Below are 22668 nucleotides of genomic sequence, written 5' to 3'. Positions count from 1 at the left end.
CTTGCTTTAACTTGCTTGAAGGCTTTTTGCGCCTAGTTTGGGATCCCGGAGGATACTAGAATTGCAAACATTACAACCCTGAAAAGACCTTACAACCCTGAAAAGACCTCATGATGTTTGTATTGGTATGCTGAATATTTGTTGATTAGTTAGATGAAGAACAAGGTTGAGAAAGCATGACTAGGGAAGAATAGAGTGATTGACCCTAGACACTTGAGAGTTAATGTGATATACACTACCAGTAAGGGTTCAGTGCTTAATTCTATGTTTCCTACTTTCATGAGCTATCTTCTTACAAGTTTACTTGCTTTTTATTGTACGATTTGAATTAGTGGAATTTGGATTGTATTTGTCTTGAAGAACTTATTCACTTTTAACCAAGTAGATAGAAATATTTTGCATGTAGTTGCATTCACATAGATAGGTTGCATTGCATACTCTCTATCATTCCTCTTCACCCCCTTTATAGCTTCTCTTGAGCTTAGCATGAGGACATGCTAATGTTTAAGTGTGGGGAGGTTGATAAACCACTATTTTATGGTTTATCTTGTACTTAATTGAGTGGTTTTTTATCAACTATTTACCCAATTATTCATACTATTTGCATGGTTTTACAATTCCTTCCCAGAATTGTGCTATGATTGAAAACATGCTTCTCTGGCCTTATATTTGCTAATATTAATCCTCTCTTATTATCATTAGATGTCGTGATATGTGTGTTAAGTGATTTCAGGGATTACAGGGCAGGAATGACTTAGAGGATGGAAAGGAAGCATACAAAAGTGGAAGGAAAGCTAACATCCGGGGCTTCACAACGATATATAATTTTCCATAGCTTCCTTGAAGTTAGGTGACGCAGATGCGTGGATGACGCGGACACGTCGCATCTGCAAATTTCAATCCACGCAAACACGTGGACGACGCCTCCGCGTCACTTTGACGCGACCTGTGCGAACTAGAAATCACTAAGGGTGATTTCTGGGCTATTTTTGACCCAGTTTTCGGCCCAGAAAACACAGATTAGAGGCTATAAAGTGGGGGAATGCATCCATTCAAGGGAGGAGAACATACATTCATACATAGTTTTAGGATTTAGATGTAGTTTTTAGAGAGAGAGGCTTTCTCCTCTCTCTTAGGATTTAGGTTTAGGATTTCTATTAGGATTAGGATATGATTTCTTCAATTACAGGCTCAATGTTCCTTTGATTTATATTTCTCTTCTATTTTTAGATACTCTAATACTTTTATTTTATTTATATTGCCAAATTGGCCTATGAACTTTTCATGTGAGGATTTTCTTAACTAATGCAATTTGAGGTATTTTTAGATATATGATTTTAATTTAGCTTTCTATATTCTTGGCTTTGGTTGATTAATTGGTAACTCTTGAGTTGTCAAACTCATCGTGATTGATAATTGTTATCTTTGCTGATTGATTTAGATTCCTATAACTCTAGTCTTTCCTCAGGAGTTGACTAGGACTTTAGGTGTTAAATTGATTTATCCACTTGACTTATCTTCATAGTTAGAGGTTGACTAAGTGTAAGCAAAAATTTAATTCTCATCACCATTGATAAGGATAACTAGGATAGGACTTCCAGTTTTCATACCTTGCCAAGAGTTTTCTTAGTTATTGATTTACTAATTCCTGCAATTTATTTCTCTTGTTCAAACCTTTTCAAAACCCAAAAATACTATTTTCCATAACCAGTAATAAATCATACTTCCCTGCAATTCCATAAGAAGACGACCCGAAGTTTAAATACTTCGGTTTATAAATTTTATTGGGTTTGTTACTTGTGACAATCAAACGTTTGTACGAAAGGATTTTCTGTTGGTTTAGATGCTATACTTACAACGCGATCATATATTTGTGAATTTCTTTACCGACAGGAAATCCGATCGTTATTTATCTTGTGCTTATTTTAGGGGATTTTATCACCTTTTCCCACGTTTATTCAATGAAATAGCATGGTTTTGAAATTCTCCATTGAATTGTGCTTAGTTGTAAAAAGTATGCTTTTTAGGCCCTTAAATGGGTGATTTTAACTCACTTTAATTCCATTCGATGCCATGATGTGTTTGATGAGTGATTTCAGGTTCATAAGGCAAGTATTGGATGGAGGAAATGAGGAGAAAAGCATACAAAGTGGAGAATGCATGAGGAAACAAGAATTGGAAATGCATCGATGGGCGCGCACGCGTACAAGGCACGCGCATGCAGAAGTGGCTTCCCATAGAGACACGCACGCGCGGATGAAGAAACAGCCAATCGACGTGCACGCATACATGGCACGTACGCGCCGATACTCACACGTGACCCACTTAAAGGCAAAACACTGGGGTGATTTCTGAGCTGCCCAAGCCCAAATCCAACTTGTTTCTGAATGTATTTCATGCAGAATTGAGGTCCAAGCAAAGGGGGAGCAATTAGTTAGTCAACATGAGCCTTTAGTTTGTTTTTTAGAGAGAGAAGCTCCCTCTTCTCTCTAAAATTAGGTTAGGGTTAGGATAAATTGTCTTGGATCTTGAATTAATTACTTAATTTTATCTTGGTTCCTTCATAATTTCTTGTTTCTACTATTCTATTCTTCTTAGTTCTCTTTCCAATTTCACTTTTATGTCTCTTTTATGTTTATGAATGCTCATATTGGAATTTATTTACATTAAATGAAATCTAATATTTGATGTTCTTTTCATTGATGATTGAGTTGTGAATTTGCTTTTCTTGCAATTGGTAGTTGGTAGATTTATCATTCTTGCACTTTTACCATGCTTTCCTTTCGTACCCACTAAGTGTTTGACAAAATGCTTGGTTAGACTTTAGAGTAAATTTTGAGCATTCTTGGCTTGGAAAGGGTAATTTGGTAATCTTGAGTCATTAACACCCAATTTGGATTGGTGATTTAGAGTTTAGTTAATTTTATTTTCATTGACTCTAATCTCTGGCTAATTTAATTAGTGAGTTGATTGGGATATTTGGATTGAGATTAACTAGTCTTGTTTGACTTTCTCTCATGGAAGATAACTCATACCTTCTTCCATCGTTGGAGATGACGTAATAAGATAAATTCTTGTTAATTATTATCATTAGTGACTAGGATGGAAAGCCTATGATCTCAATCCTTGCCATGAATGTCTCTCTTTACTAATTGTTTCTCTTTATTACTCGTCCTCTTTAATTGCTTGTTTGATTTACTTTGCCTGCCATTTATTTTCTTGCCAAAATATAAAACCAAACCCCCTTGCATTTTCATAGCCAATAATTGGACACTTCATTGCAATTCCTTGTGAGATGACCCGAAGTTTAAATACTTCGGTTAATTTTCATTTGGGGTTTGTACTTTGATGAGCGGATATTTTATACGCTTTTTGGGGTTAATTTCACATAGCTTTTAGTATGTTTTAGTAAGTTTTTAGTTTATTTTCATTATTTTTTAGGAAAAATTCATATTTCTGGACTTTAGGGTTTAGGGTTTAGTATTTCTGTTTTCTATTCAACATGCGTGTTCCTATCTAAGATATTCATTCGCACTTCAACCTGAATGTGATGAACGTGACAATCATCATCATTCCCTATGAACGCGTGCTTGACAACCACTTCCGTTCTACTTTAGATTGAATGAGTATCTCTTAGATCTCTTAACCAGAATCTTCGTGGTATAAGCTAGATTGATGGCGGCATTCATGAGAGTCCGGAAAGTCTAAACCTTGTCTGTGGTATTCCGAGTAGGACTCTGGGATTGAATGACTGTGACGTGCTTCAAACTCGTGAGTGCTGGGCGTAGTGACAGACGCAAAAGGATAGTAAATCCTATTCCGGTACGATTGAGAACCTGCAGATGATTAGCCGTGCGGTGACAGCGCACCCGAACCATTTTCACTGGAAGGATGGATGGTAGCCATTGACAACGGTGATCCACCAACACACAGCTTGCCATAGGAGGACGTGCATGCATGAATCAGAAGACAGAGGAAAGCAGAGATTCAGAACACAAAGCATCTCCAAAACTCCAACATATTCTCCATTACTGCAGAACAAGTAACCTTTAATCCATGCTCTCTTGTTTATTCGCAATTCAACTGATAAATATAATTGACTTCCTGACTAAGAATTACAAGATAACCACAGATTGCTTCAAACTAACAATCTCCGTGGGATTCGACCCTTACTCACGTAAGGTATTACTTGGACGACCCAGTGCACTTGCTGGTTAGTGGTACGCGTTGTGAAAAGTGTGATTCACAATTCATGCACCAAGTTTTTGGCGCCGTTGCCGGGGATTGTTCATGTTTGGACAACTAACGGTTTATTTTGTTGCTTAGATTAGGAAAAATTCCTTTTTTGTTTAGAGTCTCTTATTATTGTCGTGTTAAAATTTTAGAATCCTTATTTTCTTTTTAAAATATTTTTCAAAAAAAAAATAATTTTTCTATTAAATCCTGTGCCAAACTTTAAGTTTGGTGTTTTCTTGTTGATTTTTCTGTGTTTTTCAAAAATTTTAGTTTGGTTTTCTAAAAATTTTAAGTTTGGTGTTCTTCCTTCATGTTCTTGTGTTCTTGTGAGTCTTCAAAGTGTTCGTGAGTTTTCCTTGTGTCTTGATCTTAAAATTTTTAAGTTTGGTATTCCTTGGTGTTTTTCCTCCAAAAATTTTCGAAAACAAGGAGCATTAGATCTAAAAATTTTAAATCTTGTGCTATCTTATTATTTTTCTCTCTCTTCTTAAAATTCAAAAATATCTTTTCTCTCTATTTTAAAGCATCTTTTTCAAAATCTATTTCTAAAAATTAGATTTTTATTTCAAAATTTAAAACCTTTTTCAAAAATCATCATATCCTTTTCAAAATCTCCTAACCACTTTCTCTCTCCTCACTTTTTCGAAAATCTCACTCATTTTTATTTATTTTATTTTGATTTATTTTGATTTCGAAATAAATAAATAAATAAATAAATAAAAATAATTTTTATATCATCTCCCTTTCTCCATCATGGACCTAAGCGGAAATGAACAGTCCAGGAGGACTCTGGGGTCATATTCTAACCCCTCTACTGCTTCATATGGGAGTAGTATCTGCATACCCTCCATTGGAGTCAGTAGCTTTGAGTTGAATCCTCAGCTCATTATCATGGTGCAGCAAAGTTGCCAGTATTCCGGTCTTCCACAGGAAGAACCTACAGAGTTTCTGGCACAGTTTCTACAGATTACTGACACAGTACATGATAAAGAAGTAAATCAGGATGTCTACAGACTATTACTATTTCCATTTGCTGTAAAAGATCAAGCTAAGAGGTGGTTGAATAACCAACCTAAGGCCAGCATAAGGACATGAAAACAGCTGACAGAAAAATTCCTGAATCAATACTTTCCCCCAAAACGGATGACACAGCTAAGGCTGGACACCCAAGGCTTTAAACAAGGAGATAATGAATCTCTTTATGATGCCTGGGAGAGATACAGAGAGATGCTACAAAAATGCCCCTCTGAAATGTTTTCAGAGTGGGTTCAGTTAGACATATTCTATTATGGGCTTGCAGAAGGAGCTCAGATGTCTCTTGATTACTCAGCTGGTGGATCTATCCACATGAGAAAGACAATTGAAGAGGCTCAAGAGCTCATTGATATAGTTGCCAAGAATCAGCATCTGTACCTAAGCAGTGACCCTTCCATGAAAGAAGAGGTTAAGACAGCAACTGCTGAACTCAGTCCTGTAAAACAAGCTGCTGAATTCAATCAGCAGTTGGACTTTCTAACAAGGCAGCTAGCCGAATTTAAAGATAGGCTGCAAGAGACAAGAATGTCAAATATACATATGGACGAACAGTTTAAGCAAACAAAGCAGCAGCTGTCAAGGCAAATAACAGAAGAATGCCAAGCAGTTCAACTAAGAAGTGGGAAAACATTAAATACCCCACCTCAAAGCAGCAAAAAGCTAAGAAATGAGCAAACCACCCAAAATTCACCTGAGGACAGTAAGAGCCCAGGGAAAAGTAATTCTGGAACTAAAACACCAGAAATTTGGTGGAAGGCTGGCGCTGAACGCCCAGACCATGCTCAGGACTGGCGTTCAACGCCAGAAACAAGGCAGGACTGGCGTTCAACGCCAGAAATAGGCAAGAATCTGGCGTTGAACGCCCAAAATGGGGAAGACCTGGCGCTGAACGCCCAAAATGAGCACAGTTCTGGCGTTCAGACGCCAGAAACAGACAATGAGTTGGCATCTCACGTCACTCCAGCTTCTAACTCTGGCACTCAATTGCCAGTGAGGGATCAGACACACACACATGCTGATAACAACCCCTCTAAAAAGGCTTCTTCAACCACTTCTGTAGGTAGTAAATCTACAGCAACTAAGGTTGAAGAATATAAAGCCAAGATACCTTATCCTCAAAAACTCCGGAAAGAGGAGCAGGATAAGCAATTTGCTCACTTTGCAGATTATCTCAGGACTCTTGAAATAAAGATTCCATTTGCAGAAGCACTTGAGCAAATACCTTCTTATGCCAAGTTCATGAAAGAGATCTTGAGTCATAAAAAGGATTGGAGAGAAACAGAAAGAGTTCTCCTCACTGAAGAATGCAGTGCAGTCATTCTGAAGAGCTTTCCTGAAAAGCTTAAAGACCCTGGGAGTTTTCTGATACCATGCATATTAGAAGGTAATTGCACCAAGACAGCTTTATGCGATCTTGGGGCAAGCATCAACCTAATACATGCATCCACTATCAGAAAGCTTGGCTTAACTGAAGAAGTTAAACCAATCCGGATATGTCTCCAACTTGCTGATGGTTCCACTAAATACCCATCAGGCGTGATTGAAGACATGATTGTCAGAGTTGGGCCATTCGCCTTTCCCACTGACTTTGTTGTGCTAGAAATGGAGGAGCACAAGAGTGCTACTCTCATTCTAGGAAGACCCTTCCTAGCAACTGGGCGATCCCTCATTGACGTCCAACAGGGGGAAATAACCAAGAGAGTCAATGATGATGAATTCAAGTTGAACGCTGTCAAAGCCATGCAGCATCCAGACACATCAAAAGACTGCATGAAAGTTGATCTTATTGACTCTTTGGTAGAAGAGATCAACATGGCTGAGAGTCTTGAATCAGAGTTGGAAAACATCTTTAAAGATGTTCAGCCTGATTTAGAGGATTCAGAGGACATGAAAGAGCCTCTGAAAATTCTTCTGGAAGAGGAAAAACCTCCTAAACCCGAGCTCAAGCCATTACCACCATCCTTGAAATATGCGTTTCTGGGAGAAGGTGACACTTTTCCAGTGATTATAAGCTCTGCTTTAAATTCACAGGAAGAGGAGGCACTTATTCAAGTGCTAAGGACACACAAGACAGCTCTTGAGTGGTCCATAGGTGACCTTAAGGGCATAAGCCCAGCTAGATGCATGCACAAAATCTTATTGGAGGATAATGCCAAACCAGTGGTTCAACCATAGAGGCGGCTAAATCCAACCATGAAAGAAGTGGTGCAGAAAGAGGTCACCAAATTACTAGAGGCTGGGATTATTTATCCTATTTCTAATAGCCCCTGGGTGAGCCCTGTCCAAGTCGTCCCAAAAAAGGGAGGCATGACAGTGATTCATAATGAAAAAAATGAACTGGTTCCTACAAGAACAGTTACAGGGTGGCGCATGTGTATTGACTACAGAAGGCTCAATACAGCCACCAGAAAGGATCATTTTCCTTTACCATTCATAGACCAGATGCTAGAAAGACTAGCAGGTCATGATTATTACTATTTTTTCGATGGCTACTCAGGCTATAACCAGATTGCAGTAGATCCCCAGGATCAAGAGAAAACAGCATTCACATGTCCATCTGGAGTGTTTGCTTATAGAAGGATGCCATTTGGGCTATGTAATGCGCCTGCAACCTTCCAGAGATGCATGCTCTCTATTTTCTCTGATATGGTGGAAAAATTTCTGGAAGTCTTCATGGATGACTTCTCAGTATATGGAGACTCATTCAGCTCCTGTCTTGATCACCTGAAACTTGTTCTGAAAAGATGCCAAGAGACCAACCTAGTTTTAAACTGGGAAAAATGTCACTTCATGGTGACTGAAGGGATTGTTCTTGGGCATAAAATCTCAAACAAGGGAATAGAGGTGGACCAAGCAAAAATAGAGGTAATTGAAAAATTACCACCACCTGCCAATGTTAAGGCAATCAGAAGCTTTCTGGGGCATGCAGGATTCTATAGGAGGTTTATAAAGGATTTTTCAAAAATCGCAAAACCTCTAAGCAATCTGCTAGCTGCTGACACGCCATTTGTGTTTGACACAGAGTGCCTGCAGGCGTTTGAAACGCTGAAAGCTAAGCTGGTCACAGCACCAGTTATTTCTGCACCAGACTGGACATTACCATTTGAGCTAATGTGTGATGCCAATGATCACGCCATTGGTGCAGTGTTGGGACAGAGGCATGACAAGCTTCTGCACGTCATTTATTACGCTAGTCGCGTTCTAAATGATGCCCAGAAAAATTACACAACCACAGAAAAAGAATTACTTGTAGTGGTTTACGCCATTGACAAGTTCAGATCATACCTAGTAGGATCAAAAGTGATTGTGTATACTGATCATGCTGCTCTTAAATATCTACTCACAAAGCAGGATTCAAAACCCAGGCTCATCAGATGGGTGTTGCTTCTACAAGAGTTTGATATAGAAATAAGAGACAGAAAAGGGACAGAAAACCAAGTGGCTGATCATCTGTCTCGGATAGAGCCAGTAGAAGGGACGCCCCCCCTCTCCTGAGATCCCTGAGACCTTTCCGGATGAGCATTTATTTGCCATTCAGGAAACACCATGGTTTGCCGATATTGCAAACTATAAAGCTGCAAGGTTCATACCCAAGGAGTACAACAGGATACAAAAGAAGAAATTAATTACTGATGCAATGTACTACTTGTGGGATGAACCTTATCTCTTTAAGAGATGTGCAGACGGAATAATCCGTAGGTGTGTGCCTAGAGAAGAAGCACAGAGGATCCTATGGCATTGCCATGGATCACAATATGGAGGCCATTTCGGAGGTAAGCGAACAGCCACCAAGGTCCTCCAATGTGGCTTCTATTGGCCCACACTCTATAAAGATTCCCGAGAGTTTGTACGTAACTGTGACAGTTGCCAAAGAGCTGGCAATCTACCTCATGGTTACGCCATGCCTCAACAAGGAATCTTGGAGATTGAGTTGTTTGACGTATGGGGAATTGACTTCATGGGACCTTTCCCACCATCATACTCAAACACTTATATTCTGGTGGCAGTTGATTATGTATCAAAATGGGTTGAGGCCATTGCCACACCCACCAATGATACTAAAACAGTGCTGAAGTTCCTCCAGAAATATATCTTTAGCAGGTTCGGTGTCCCTAGAGTACTAATCAGTGATGGGGGCACCCACTTCTGCAATAAACAGCTTTACTCTGCCATGGTTCGGTATGGGATTCGCCACAAGGTGGCTACTCCATATCATCCACAAACTAATGGGCAAGCTGAAGTCTCTAACAGAAAATTAAAGAGAATCCTGGAACAGACAGTAAATACCCATATAAAGGATTGGGCACGGAGCTTGGATGATGCTCTGTGGGCTTACAGAACAGCATTCAAGACCCCTATAGGGACCTCTCCATACCAACTCGTGTATGGTAACGCATGTCACCTGCCCATGGAACTGGAACATAAGGCCTACTGGGCAACCAGATTCCTAAATTTTGATGCCAAATTAGCAGGAGAAAAACGATTGCTCCAGCTAAATGAGCTAGAGGAATTCAGATTCACAGCTTTCGAAAATGCCAAGCTTTATAAAGAGAAATAAAAAAAGTGGCATGACAGAAAGCTGTCATCTAGAATCTTTGAACCAGGACAGAAGGTTCTGTTGTTTAACTCTAGACTCAGGCTATTCCCCGGGAAACTGAAATCCCGGTGGAGGGGACCATACGTGATTACAAGCGTATCACCATATGGTTATGTGGAGCTTCAAGATATTGATTCTGATAAGAAGTTCATTGTCAATGGACAGAGAATCAAGCACTATCTTGAAGGCAACATTGAGCAAGAATGCTCAAGGCTGAAGCTAGATTAAAAGCTCAGCAAGGTCCAGCTAAAGACAATAAAGAAGTGCTTGCTGGGAGGCAACCCAGCCATGGGGCAACAATCCTCTAAGCATTTTGCCCTATTTTTATTTTTATTTGTTTATATAAAGTTCACTGACACTAAGGTGAGGAATCATTTGTATAAGTCCACAGAGTTACAGAAGGACTTGGCACACAAAACAGAGAAAAAGAGCTCACTGGCAAGAAAACGCCAGTAAAAGTGTATTCTGGGCATTCAACGCCCAAAATGGGCATCCACTGGGCGTTGAACGCCAGTAATGGTAGCAATCTGGGCGTTCAACGCCAGAAATGGGCACCCACTGGGCGTTGAACGCCAGTAATGGCAGCAGCTGGGCGTTGAACGCCCAGGAGAGCAGCATTTGGGCGTTAAACGCCCAAAACAGGCAGTGTTTGGGCGTTCAAACGCCAAGATGGCAGGGAGGAGACAAAACTCATTTTTATTCAAATTTTTTCATTCTAAATCTTGATTTTCATACTTCAATACATGATTTCTTGCATAAACATGTTAAGAACCTTGATTTCTAAATTCCATAATTTCTAAAAACCCTACCCTATAAATATCAAATGTATTTTAATCCATAAGCACCAGTCCTCTTTGCAAATTCAATCCAACTCTTTTCAAAAAAATTTTTTACAAATCTATCTTTTCAACTCATCAATATCTTTTTTAAAACCTCCACTTTATCTTTTTCAAAATCTAAATCTATCTTTTTCAAAAATCTTTCATATCCTCTCAATTTTAAACTATATCTTCTTTTATCATATCTTTATCTCTTCTTTTTCGAAAACCCACCCTCCCTCCCTATAAATTTGAGTTCGGCCTCCCTCCTCTCCCATCAACAATTGCAGCTAGCTCTCCTTCTATCCCTCTCCTTTCTTTTCTTTTGCTTGAGGACAAGCAAACCTCTAAGTTTGGTGTGTTTATCTGCGATCACTAAGATCATGGCTCCCAAAGGAAAACAACCCACTCCAAGAGGCAAGAAAGAGAGCGTTCCAAAACCACTTTGGAATCAAGGGAAGTTCTTATCTAAAGAACATTCAGACCATTATAACAAAATAATGGGTCTGAGATCAGTGATCTCGGAAGTTAGATTCGATCTGAAAGAAGATGAATATCGGGAGATCCAGGAGCAAATTCGAATCAGGAACTGGGAAGTCCTAGCTAATCCTGAAACGAAAGTGGGAAGGAATATGGTCCAGGAGTTCTATGCTAATATGTGGCAGACTGACAAGCAAAAACTATCTGGAACTGCTTTCTATGAATATCGGACCATGGTCAGAGGAAAGATTGTTCATACCATCCCTGATAAGATCAGAGAGATCTTAAAGCTACCTCAGCTGAAAGACGATCCAGACTCCTTCAACAGGAGAATGATGAGAACAGACAAGGGCCTGGATAAGATTCTAGAGGACATATGTATCCCTGGAGCCAGGTGGACCACCAACACAAAGGGTGTCCTAAATCAACTCAAGAGAGAGGATCTCAAACCAGTCACCAGAGGATGGCTGGACTTCATTGGGCATTCTCTGTTGCCTACTAGCAACCGTTCTGAAGTCACAGTTAAAAGAGCAGTGATGATCCATTGCATCATGATGGGAAAGGAAGTGGAGGTTCATCAGCTAATCTCAGCTGAATTCTACAAAATTGCTAACAAAAATTCTAAAGAGGCCAGGTTGGCTTATCCAAGCGTGATTTCTCTACTCTGCAAGGACGCCGGAGTAAGAATGGGAATAACTGAGTATATCTCAGTTGAGAAACCAATCACCAAAGCATCAATGGAAAAACAACAAGCGCAGGAGGATCCCACCAAGAAGAAAACACAGGAATTTCTCCCAGAAATCCCTCAATCTGAATACTGGGAGTATCTTGAGACGTCTGTCACCAAGATCCGGGAAGCTATAGAGCAAATAATAAAAGAACAGAAGGAACACAGTCAAATGCTGACCTATATGTTTAAAGAACAAGAGGAGCAAGGGCGTGACTTAAGGGAATTGAAGCGCCAGAAGTTTTCTCTTGAAGAATCAAGCACCCCACGGATCAGAGGAACACCCATTTCCCAGAACAAAGGTTGTTAAATTGCAATTTCTGCTTTAACTCTGTGATAGTGTCATTATAGAAGTTCACCTTAGGAGTCATATAGTAGTAATTAGTATCTATTTTGATTTTATCTCCAATTAAGCCATAGTTTATTTTTCTCATCATCAGCAAACATGAATAAAATAGTAGATCTTTTGAATAAGAGGCAATAAAATTTCGAGTTTTAATAAGAGAAATTCTCATTAGTTACATGTGGTGGCAATACTTTCTGTCTTCTGAATGAATGCTTGAACTGTGCATATGTCTTTTGAATTTGTTGTTTAAGACTGTTAAATATGTTGGCTCTTGAAAGAATGGTGAACATGAGACATGTTATTAATAATCTGAAAAATTATAAAAATGATTCTTGAAGCAAGAAAAAGCAGCAAAAAAAAAAGCAGAAAAAGCCAATAGCCCTTAAAATCAAAAGGCAAGGGTAATAAAAAGGATCCCAAGGCTTTGAGCATCAGTGGATAGGAGGGCCTAAGGGAATAAAATCCTGGCCTAAGCGGCTAAATCAAGCTGTCCCTAACCATGTGCTTGTGGCGTGAAGGTGTCAAGTGAAAACTTGAGACTGGGCGGTTAAAGTCAAGGTCCAAAGCAGAAAGAAGAGTGTGCTTAAGAACTCTGGACACCTCTAATTGGGGACTTTAGCAAAGATGAGTCACAATCCAAAGGTTCACCCAATTATGTGTCTGTGGCATTTATGTATCCGGTGGTAATACTGGAAAACAAAGTGCTTAGGGCCACGTCCAAGACTCATGAAATAGCTGTGTTCAAGAATCATCATACTGAAATAGGAGAATCAATAACACTATCTGAATTCTAAGTTCTTATAGATGCCAATCACTCTGAGCTTCAATGGATAAAGTGAGATGCCAAAACTGTTCGGAAGTAAAAAGCTACTAGTCCCGCTCATCTAATTAGAATCTGAGCATCACTCAAAAACTCTGAGATATTATTGCTTCTCAACCTATTAGTCTTCTATTTTATTTGCCTAGTTGCTTGAGGACAAGCAATAGTTTAAGTTTGGTGTTGTGATGAGCGGATATTTTATACGCTTTTTGGGGTTAATTTCATATAGCTTTTAGTATGTTTTAGTTAGTTTTTAGTTTATTTTCATTAGTTTTTAGGAAAAATTTATATTTCTGGACTTTACTATGAGTTGTGTGTTTTTCTGTAATTTCAGGTATTTTTCTGGCTGAAATTGAGGGAGCTAAGCAAAAATCTGATTCAAGCTGAAAAAGGACTGCTGATGCTGTTGGATTCTGACCTCCCTGCACTCAAAGTGGATTTTCTGGAGATACAGAACTCGAAATGGCGTGCTTCCAATTGCGTTGGAAAGTAGACATCCGGGGCTTTCCAGCAATATATAATAGTCCATACTTTGCTCAAGGATAGACGACGTAAACTGGCGTTCAACGCCAGTTCTCTGCCCAATTCTGGCGTCCAGCGCCAGAAAAGGATTAAAAGTTGGAGTTCAACGCCAGAAATGGATCCAAACCTGGCGTTGAACGCCCAAAATGGCCTTATGCACGTGAATTGCTTAAATCTCAGCCCCAGCACACACCAAGTGGGCTCCAGAAGTGGATCTCTATACCATCTGCCATAGTTTACTCATTTTCTGTAAACCTAGGCTACTAGTTTAGTATTTAAACAACTTTTAGAGACTTATTTTGTATCTCATGACATTTTAGATCTGAACTTTGTACTCTTTGACGGCATGAGTCTCTAAACTCCATTGTTGGGGGTGAGGAGCTCTGCTGTGTCTCGATGAATTAATGCAAGTATTTCTGTTTTCTATTCAACATGCGTGTTCCTATCTAAGATATTCATTCGCACTTCAACCTGAATGTGATGAACGTGACAATCATCATCATTCCCTATGAACGCGTGCTTGACAACCACTTCCGTTCTACTTTAGATTGAATGAGTATCTCTTAGATCTCTTAACCAGAATCTTCGTGGTATAAGCTAGATTGATGGCGGCATTCATGAGAGTCCGGAAAGTCTAAACCTTGTCTGTGGTATTCCGAGTAGGACTCTGGGATTGAATGACTGTGACGTGCTTCAAACTCGTGAGTGCTGGGCGTAGTGACAGACGCAAAAGGATAGTAAATCCTATTCCGGTACGATTGAGAACCTGCAGATGATTAGCCGTGCGGTGACAGCGCATCCGAACCATTTTCACTGGAAGGATGGATGGTAGCCATTGACAACGGTGATCCACCAACACACAGCTTGCCATAGGAGGACGTGCATGCATGAATCAGAAGACAGAGGAAAGTAGAGATTCAGGACACAAAGCATCTCCAAAACTCCAACATATTCTCTATTACTGCACAACAAGTAACCTTTAATCCATGCTCTCTTGTTTATTTGCAATTCAACTGATAAATATAATTGACTTCCTGACTAAGAATTACAAGATAACCACAGATTGCTTCAAACCAACAATCTCCGTGGGATTCGACCCTTACTCACGTAAGGTATTACTTGGACGACCCAGTGCACTTGCTTGTTAGTGGTACGCGTTGTGAAAAGTGTGATTCACAATTTGTGCACCATACTTGTGACAAAACCAAATTTAATTTGATTCGAGGATGGTCTATTGGCTTGGACTATGCTAACAACGGAATTATTTTGTGAAATTCCAAACCGGTATAAATCCTTGCCAATCACTTGGTCACTCACGATTGCTCGTGGCGACCCATAGCGGCACACAATATTATTTCTAATGAAAGAAATCACGGCATTAGCGTCATCAAAGTGAGTAGGTATCGCTTCTACCCACTTTAAGACATAGTCAACTGCCAACAAAATATACAAGTACCCACTTGAGTTAGAAAATGGCCCCATAAAGTCTATGCCCTATACATCAAAGATTTCACAAAATAACATCGGTTGTTAAGGCATTTCATCCCTTTGGAATGCATTTCCCAATTTCTGACATTGGTGACATGACACACAAAATTGGTTAGCATCCTTGAATAGGATTGGCCACCAGAATCCACAATCCAAAACCTTTTTAGCCGTCCGTTGTGTGCCAAAGTGGCCACCAAACTCGGACGAGTGACAAGACTCAAGAATGGGTTGGATTTCGGACTCCGGGACACATCTACGAATTACTTGGTCTACTCCCCTCTTCCACAAGTGAGGGTCATCCCAAATGTAATATTTGGAATCACTCCTCAATTTATCCCTTTGGTGTTTTGAAAATTTGGAAGGATAAATCTTAGCAACCAAGTAGTTTGCTATAGAAGCAAACCAAGGAAAACCCTCCAAAACAGCATGTAAACTATCCAGAGGGAATGAGTCATTAATCAAAAATGGGTCATATTTAAGATTTTCAAGGCGGCTTAGATGATCCGCAACCAGATTTTACGACCCATTTTGATCCCTAATCTCAATGTCAAACTCTTGCAAGAGCAAGATCCAACGTATGAGCTTAGGGTTCGACTCATTCTTTGTCAACAAATACTTTAAAGCTGCATGATCTGTATATACCACTATTTTGGAGCCTAGCAAGTAAGATCGAAACTTATCCAATGCGTGGACAATGGCTAAAAGCTCTTTCTCCGTAGTGGTATAGTTGGATTGTGCCGCATCCAATGTCTTTGAGGAGTAAGCAATGATATACAGGAGCTTACCATCGCGCTATGCAAGCGTGGCACCTACGGCATGATTTGACGCGTCGCACATTATCTCGAATGGCTGCGTCCAGTTAGGGCCCCTCACAATTGGTGCTGTGGTAAGAGCTCTCTTCAACTCCTCAAAGGCTTTCGCACAAGCACTATCAAACTCAAAGTCCATGTTCTTTTGGAGTAAGCGTGACAATGGCAATGCAATTTTGCTAAAATTCTTGATGAATCGCCTATAGAATCCTGCATGCCCAAAAAAAGAACGGACCTCCCTCACAGATGAGGGGTGAGATAAACTGGTAATGACATTAACCTTGGCCGGGTCTATAGAAATGCCCTTGTCAGAGACTATGTGTCCTAATACTATACCTTGTCTTAGCATAAAATGACATTTTTTGAAATTCAAGACAAGGTTAGTATCAACACACCTAGCTAAGACCTTGGCCAAGTTCTCTAAACAACTATCAAATGAAGTTCCATGCACACTGAAGTCATCCATAAAGACTTCCAGATAACTTTCCATAAGATCAGAAAAGACATTTGTCATGCACCGCTGAAAGGTGGCGGGTGCATTGCATAGCCCAAATGGCATCCTTTTGTAAGCAAAGGTGCTAAAGGGACAAGTAAATGTGGTCTTTTCCTGGTCCTCAGGAGCAATGTGAATCTGGAAGTATACAGTAAAACCATCAAGAAAGCAATAATGAGATTTACCCGTAAGTCGGTCCAACATCTGGTCGATGAATGGCAAAGGGTAATGGTCTTTCCTCGTTGCGGCATTCAACCTCCTATAATCGATCCACACTCGCCAAGCATTTTGCACTCTTGTAGTGACCACTTCACCATCTTCCTTCTTAACGGTGGTGATGCCCAATTTCTTTGGGACAACTTGGACCAGACTCACCCATTCACTGTCAGAAATCGGGTATATGATACCCGCTTCAAGTAGTCTTGTGACTTCCTTTTTCAGCACATCAAGTATGATGGGGTTGAGTCTTCTTTGGGGTTGTTTAATCGACCAAGCTCCCTCTTGGAGAAAAATACGATGCATACATGTGCAGGGGTCAATCCCCATAATGTCGGCTAGGCTCCAACCGATTGCTTTCTTGTGCTTCCTTAGGACATCTAGGAGCTTCTCTTCTTCTTGGCTAGAAAGCTCACTAGCAATGATGATCGGACACTTTTGGTTGTCCTCAAGGAATGCATACTTCAAATGAGATGGAAGAGGCTTCAATTCACTTTTTATCTCAAGTTGAGGTTCTTTCTCACCAAGCTCTTGGGATTCATTCCCAACAATTCCCCTTTGTTCATCCTCATGATCATCCTTCTCCTCAACAATAGGGTAGCATAGCTCGTTGTGAGCTTCACTTTGCACTTCTGCTACTACCTCATCAATTACGTCACATCGGAGGACAGAATGTTCTTCGGGTGGGTGTTTGATGGCTTCCTCCAAGTTGAACTTGATTGTCTTGTCTCCAACCCCAAAAGAGTATGTGCCAGTGAAGGCATCTAATTTGAATTTAGAGGTCTTCAAGAAGGGTCTACCAAGTAGAACAGAGGAGGAACTTCTACCCTCTATTGGTGGCATTTCAAGGATATAAAAATCGACCGGAAATACCAAGTCTTTGATTGTCACAAGCACATCTTCGGCTATCCCCATCACTGTAATCACACTCTTGTCAGCTAAGGCAAATCTAGTGGCCGACCTTTTCAATGGAGCTAAGTCCAGCCTTGCAAATACTGAAAATGTCATGATGCTCACGCAAGCCCCTAAATCGCACATACAGTCATGGAAAATGACTCCACCGATACAATAAGAGACCAAACAAGGTCCAGGGTCACCAAACTTTTCAGGAATAGAACTACCCAATGACAAAGTCTCCAACTCACCAATCCTATCTTTGTGTGTGCACAAATCTTTCAAAAATTTTGCATACTTCAGAATTTGTTGAATGACATCAAGAAGTGGGATGGTTACCTCAACTTTCTTGAATACCTGAAGCATGTTCAAATCAAACTCTAGAGTTTTCTTAGCCTTCTTCACCATAGAAGGGAATGGGAGAGGAATGGACTCATCCACTATAGCCTTCCTCTTGGGTTCCTTGAGGCTCACTTCTTCTTCTTCATGCCTTGTGTCTACCTCCTCTTCTTCATGTAGAGCTTCAACAACCACTTCTTCCTCATGAATATCTTCCAAGGCCCTAAGAGGTATCTCCTCCAATGTAGTCCCCAACCGTAGTGTAATGGCATTGAGTGTGCCCTTTGGGTTTGGAAGAGGTTGGGATGGAAGGTTAGAAGATCTTGAGGGTTGGTTGGTGTTGTTGGTGGAAGGTAAAGCTAATCTTGAGATCATCTCAGTGAGGTTGGTCAATTGAGCACTCATGCTATTAAATTGAGCCTTGCTATTTTCTTCATTCTTTTCCACAATAGCTCTAAGCTCATCAACTTGGTTGTTAGAAGATGAAGAAGATTGGTTGGATTGTTGCCTATGATGTGATGCTTAGTAGTTGGGGTAGTTGTTTTTATTCTGGTGAGGTGCTTGGTTGTGATGATTTTGGTTGGCTTGATGATTGTTGTTGTTATGGTGGTATTGTGATGAAGATTGATTGTTGTTGTAGTGAGAAGAATAGTTGTTCCATTTTTGGTTTTGATTACTCCCTTGTGCATTATCCCTCCACCTTTGATTGTGATTATTGCCATGAGAGTAGTTATTTTGGCCTTGAGGGGGATAGGGTGGACGGTTGTTATAATTCACATTGGCTACGGCAAGGGCATACTCCACTTGAATTTGGTGGCATTGATCGGTGTAATGTGTGGTGCTAGAGCACAAACCACAAATTCTAGGAGGACCTTCAAGTTGAGCAACTTGGGGTAGGACTTGGATGGAGTAGAATGCATTTTTCTCTTTGTGCATCTCCGTAAGGATAGTAGTCATATCTCCGAGCACCTTGTTCAAGCTTGCTTCGGAAGGTGATGCTTCTACCACACCCTTGAGGGGATTGCTTCTTACCCTCACATGTTGCATAGCCTCGGCAACATCATTTATCAAGCTCCAAACTTCTCCCGCCGTCTTGTTTTTGGAAAAGGAACCGCCACTAGAAGCGGTGAGCAATCTTCTATCTTCTGCACAAAGACCTCCGGTGAAGTAACTAATAAGCAAATGAGTGTCCAATCCATGGTGTGGACAAGTTTCCAGTAGCCTCTTGAACCGTGTCCAATACTCATATAAGTTCTCTTGGTCCTTTTGCATTATACCCGAGATTTCCTTCCAGATGTAATCAGTCTTCTCCGGCGAAAAGAACTTGTCTAGAAATTTTCTTCTCAAGAAATCCCAATTGGTCACAATCTCATCCGATTGCAAGTAAAACCACATTTTCGCTTGCCCCTCAAGAGAGAAGGGGAAGGCAAAAACCATAATAGCCACCTCATCGGCTCCATGTCTTCGAGCCGTGGAACAAGCAACTTGAAAATCACTTAGATGTTGGATAGGGTCTTGACCTGAAAGCCCATGATACTTGGGGAGTAGATTTATCAAGCTATTCTTTAACTCAAAGTTTGGATCAAGGTTGGGATACCTTGTTTGCAAAGGTTAAAGTATGATGTCCGGAGCTCCTTGCTCATGCAAGGTGATTCGGCGTGGCTCTGCCATGTATGGTTCAACTGTGGGATGCAAAGATGTATTAGTGGTGCCAACAGAAGAATAGGAAGTAGCGGACTCCAAGTCACTCTCGGTACCATCTAGTGATTCGGTATACTCCTCAAGAGAGGCCGAAGTACTAGCCATATAGTCCAACCGTCGTCTAGCTTGCCGAGTGTGTAACAAAGTTCTTTCAATCTTAAGGTCAAGCTCAGCTAAGCTAGAGTTCGGTTGAGACCGAGTCATCAAACTTGGGAGTCATAGCACATATATAAAGAAAATCTAAACTACAACTAAGTATTGAAAGCAAGTAAACTATCTACACTATGCACATATTCACATAACCAATGTCAAGGCATACGTTGCAATCATTCCCCGGCAACGGCACCATTTTGATGAGCGGTATTTTGTCATGATGGTTTAGAATTTCTCTTATGAAAAGAGTTTCTTCGTTGTGAGCATAGTTTTCAAACCAACAAACAACCCTCCCAATCAAAAATTTGGGTTTGTCACAAAGTTCAACCCCAATAAAAGTAACCGAAGTATTCAAACCTCAGATCGTCTCACAAGAAATGCACAAACATATGCATCACATTGGTTAGAGTTCCGGGGTTGATAGTCATGATAAGAGAATTAAACTAAGAAACTTAACGAGCATGAAATCTTAAAGTACAAGAAATTAAATCAAATGACTAAGGCAAGAGAACATATGATCTACTTCTATCCTAGAATTAAGCAATTAACTAAACGAGAACTAAACAAATAAGATTTTTTATTTTCAAATGTGAATAATAAAAGGAACCCTTGGCTAAGCATGGGAGTTGGGGTCACCATCCTTGTCTACAACTATAATTTGCCAATTTTGAGGAACCAAACTCACTAAGTCTACCTCCAAGAGTTTTAAGTACGTAATATTTACTCCTAAACTTGAGATACGTCAAGTGGCTTGGTTAATCTCAACCCATAAGTCCTAACCAATCTACTAATTAGATTAGTAGTGAGTTAGTGTCAATGGGTGTCAACTTGACCACAAGGGTTCTCCAATCAACAATCCAATGAGACCCAATGACTCAAGATCACCCAATTCTCATAGCTTAGGCCAAGAGTAAAGAGAACTACTCCATAATCAAAGGAAACATTTCATCAAACACATGGGGTACATTAACAAAAGACATACTCAAATTGCAATTAAATTAGAAATTATAAAGACCCACTAACAATTATACATAAAGAACAAGTCAATTAACACTAATAATCATAGGAAACATCAATATACTCATAGAATTCAAGATCCATAGCATTCATAACATGAGTGGGGAAATTAGAAAATAACAAGATAACATAACTCAACACAAGGTCTAAGTAAAATTAAACTAGAGAATTCAAATTAAGTAATCCAAACTAGAAATCAACAAAATCTAATTCAGAATTTCAACAATGGGAGATCCAAATCAACTAGATCTAGAGAGGAATAATGGTTTCTCTCTCTAGAAGAACAAGAACAAAAAAACTAGCAAAAATTATGTCTAAGTGTGTAATGAATGATCCCACCCCCCCTTTTTCCCCTAGAGTTCCTGGATCTTTTCCATGCAGATTCAGCTTGAATTTGGACCTCTTCAGCCTCAGAAATCGCCAGGCACGATTTCCTTTAATGAGGTCACGTGCAGCTCATCACGCGTATGTGTCATGTACGCGTGCGCGTCGTTTGAATTTCGCCACGCGTGCGCGTCGATGGAGATTTTTCCAATCCACGCGGATGCGCCATTCTTCACGCACCACACTCAACTCCTTGCATCAACGCGTGCGCGTGATGTGCGCATGCACGTCGATGGAGATTTTGCCAAAGCCCAATTCTTCATGTTCCTTCCACTTGTGCATGCTTTCTTTCTCTCTTCTAAACCATTCTTGCCCTACAAACTCTGAAATCACTCAACAAACATATCATGGCATCGAATGGCAATAAAAGAGGATCAAAATATGGTATTTTTAAGGCAAAAGAAGCATGTTTTCTACCATGAAGCAATATTAGGAAGAGAACACAAAACCATACAATTTCGGTGAATAAATGTGGAAAATATTGACAAAACCCCCTAAATTCTACATAATATAAACCACAAAATTGGGATTTATCATCCAGCAAAATAGGGGTCTTGCGTATGCAAGTCTCTGTCCCGCGTATGCATGCATAAAAAATTGCGTGGTCGCGTACGCAACCACCTGCTCACATACGCGAGTATCCAAACCCAAATGAATGCTCGCGTATGCAACATAGTTCTCGCATACGCAAGATCCCAGGCAGTGGAAAATGCCCGCGTCGCGTGCACAGGTTCGCGTATGCATGCTACATCAAACTCAAAAAAATTAAATGCTGCAAAATTTTAGATTTTTGCACCAAACTTCCGACGTTCATCACTTCCTCTACAAAAATCTATTTTCCTCAAACTTTATACCATTTTAAAGATGTTTAAATCATCTTTCATTTAAAACATAATCCAATCAATTTCAAAAATAATTGCTCAAGTTATGATCCGTCAAAGTTTGTTAAAAACTAAGTTTTACAAAATCAGCAAGGTTCTCTGAATTTCAAAACTCAAAAAGACCCAAACCAACTCAAACATACGCAATTATCCATAATAATCCCTCCCCAACCAATTCTCATTCATATAACTATCCAAAACCTCCCAATCTCACACTTTGGCTTAGATTCCTACCAATACAATCATCATAAAACCTCACCATTACTAATCAATTCCATTCAAAGTACTTATTTCTCAATTCAATATTATTAAAATTCACCTTCGCCAACAATTGTGCACCAACATCAACCATAACAATCGAGTCTTATTATCATCATTAACATTTATTATAAAACACCCAATTCACCATCATTATTTATCAAAATCATTACAATCATCAAATACTCATCATGCATCATCAATAATCCAAACCTGTCCTATGGTCCACTAGTCTAAGTGTCCAAAAACATTACATATTACATAGAGAAAACCAAAACCATACCTTGGCCAATTCCCAATATGCACAATTTCACTAAATCCACAACCAAGATCAATAAGTCCAGCCACCAAGTCCACTTTCAAGCGATCAAGTTACCAATATACTCCACACAACACTAATACAAGCTAGCAATTTCACAAATTTCCACAAATCAAACCTAGGATTCCATATTTT

The sequence above is a fragment of the Arachis ipaensis genome, chromosome B7, assembly GCF_059453495.1.
Source record: "Arachis ipaensis isolate K30076 ecotype BB chromosome B7, ASM5945349v1, whole genome shotgun sequence".
In the NCBI taxonomy this organism is placed as follows: Eukaryota; Viridiplantae; Streptophyta; class Magnoliopsida; order Fabales; family Fabaceae; genus Arachis; species Arachis ipaensis.
The sequence above is the reverse complement of the archived record's forward strand: the minus strand, read 5'-3'. Positions refer to the sequence as shown.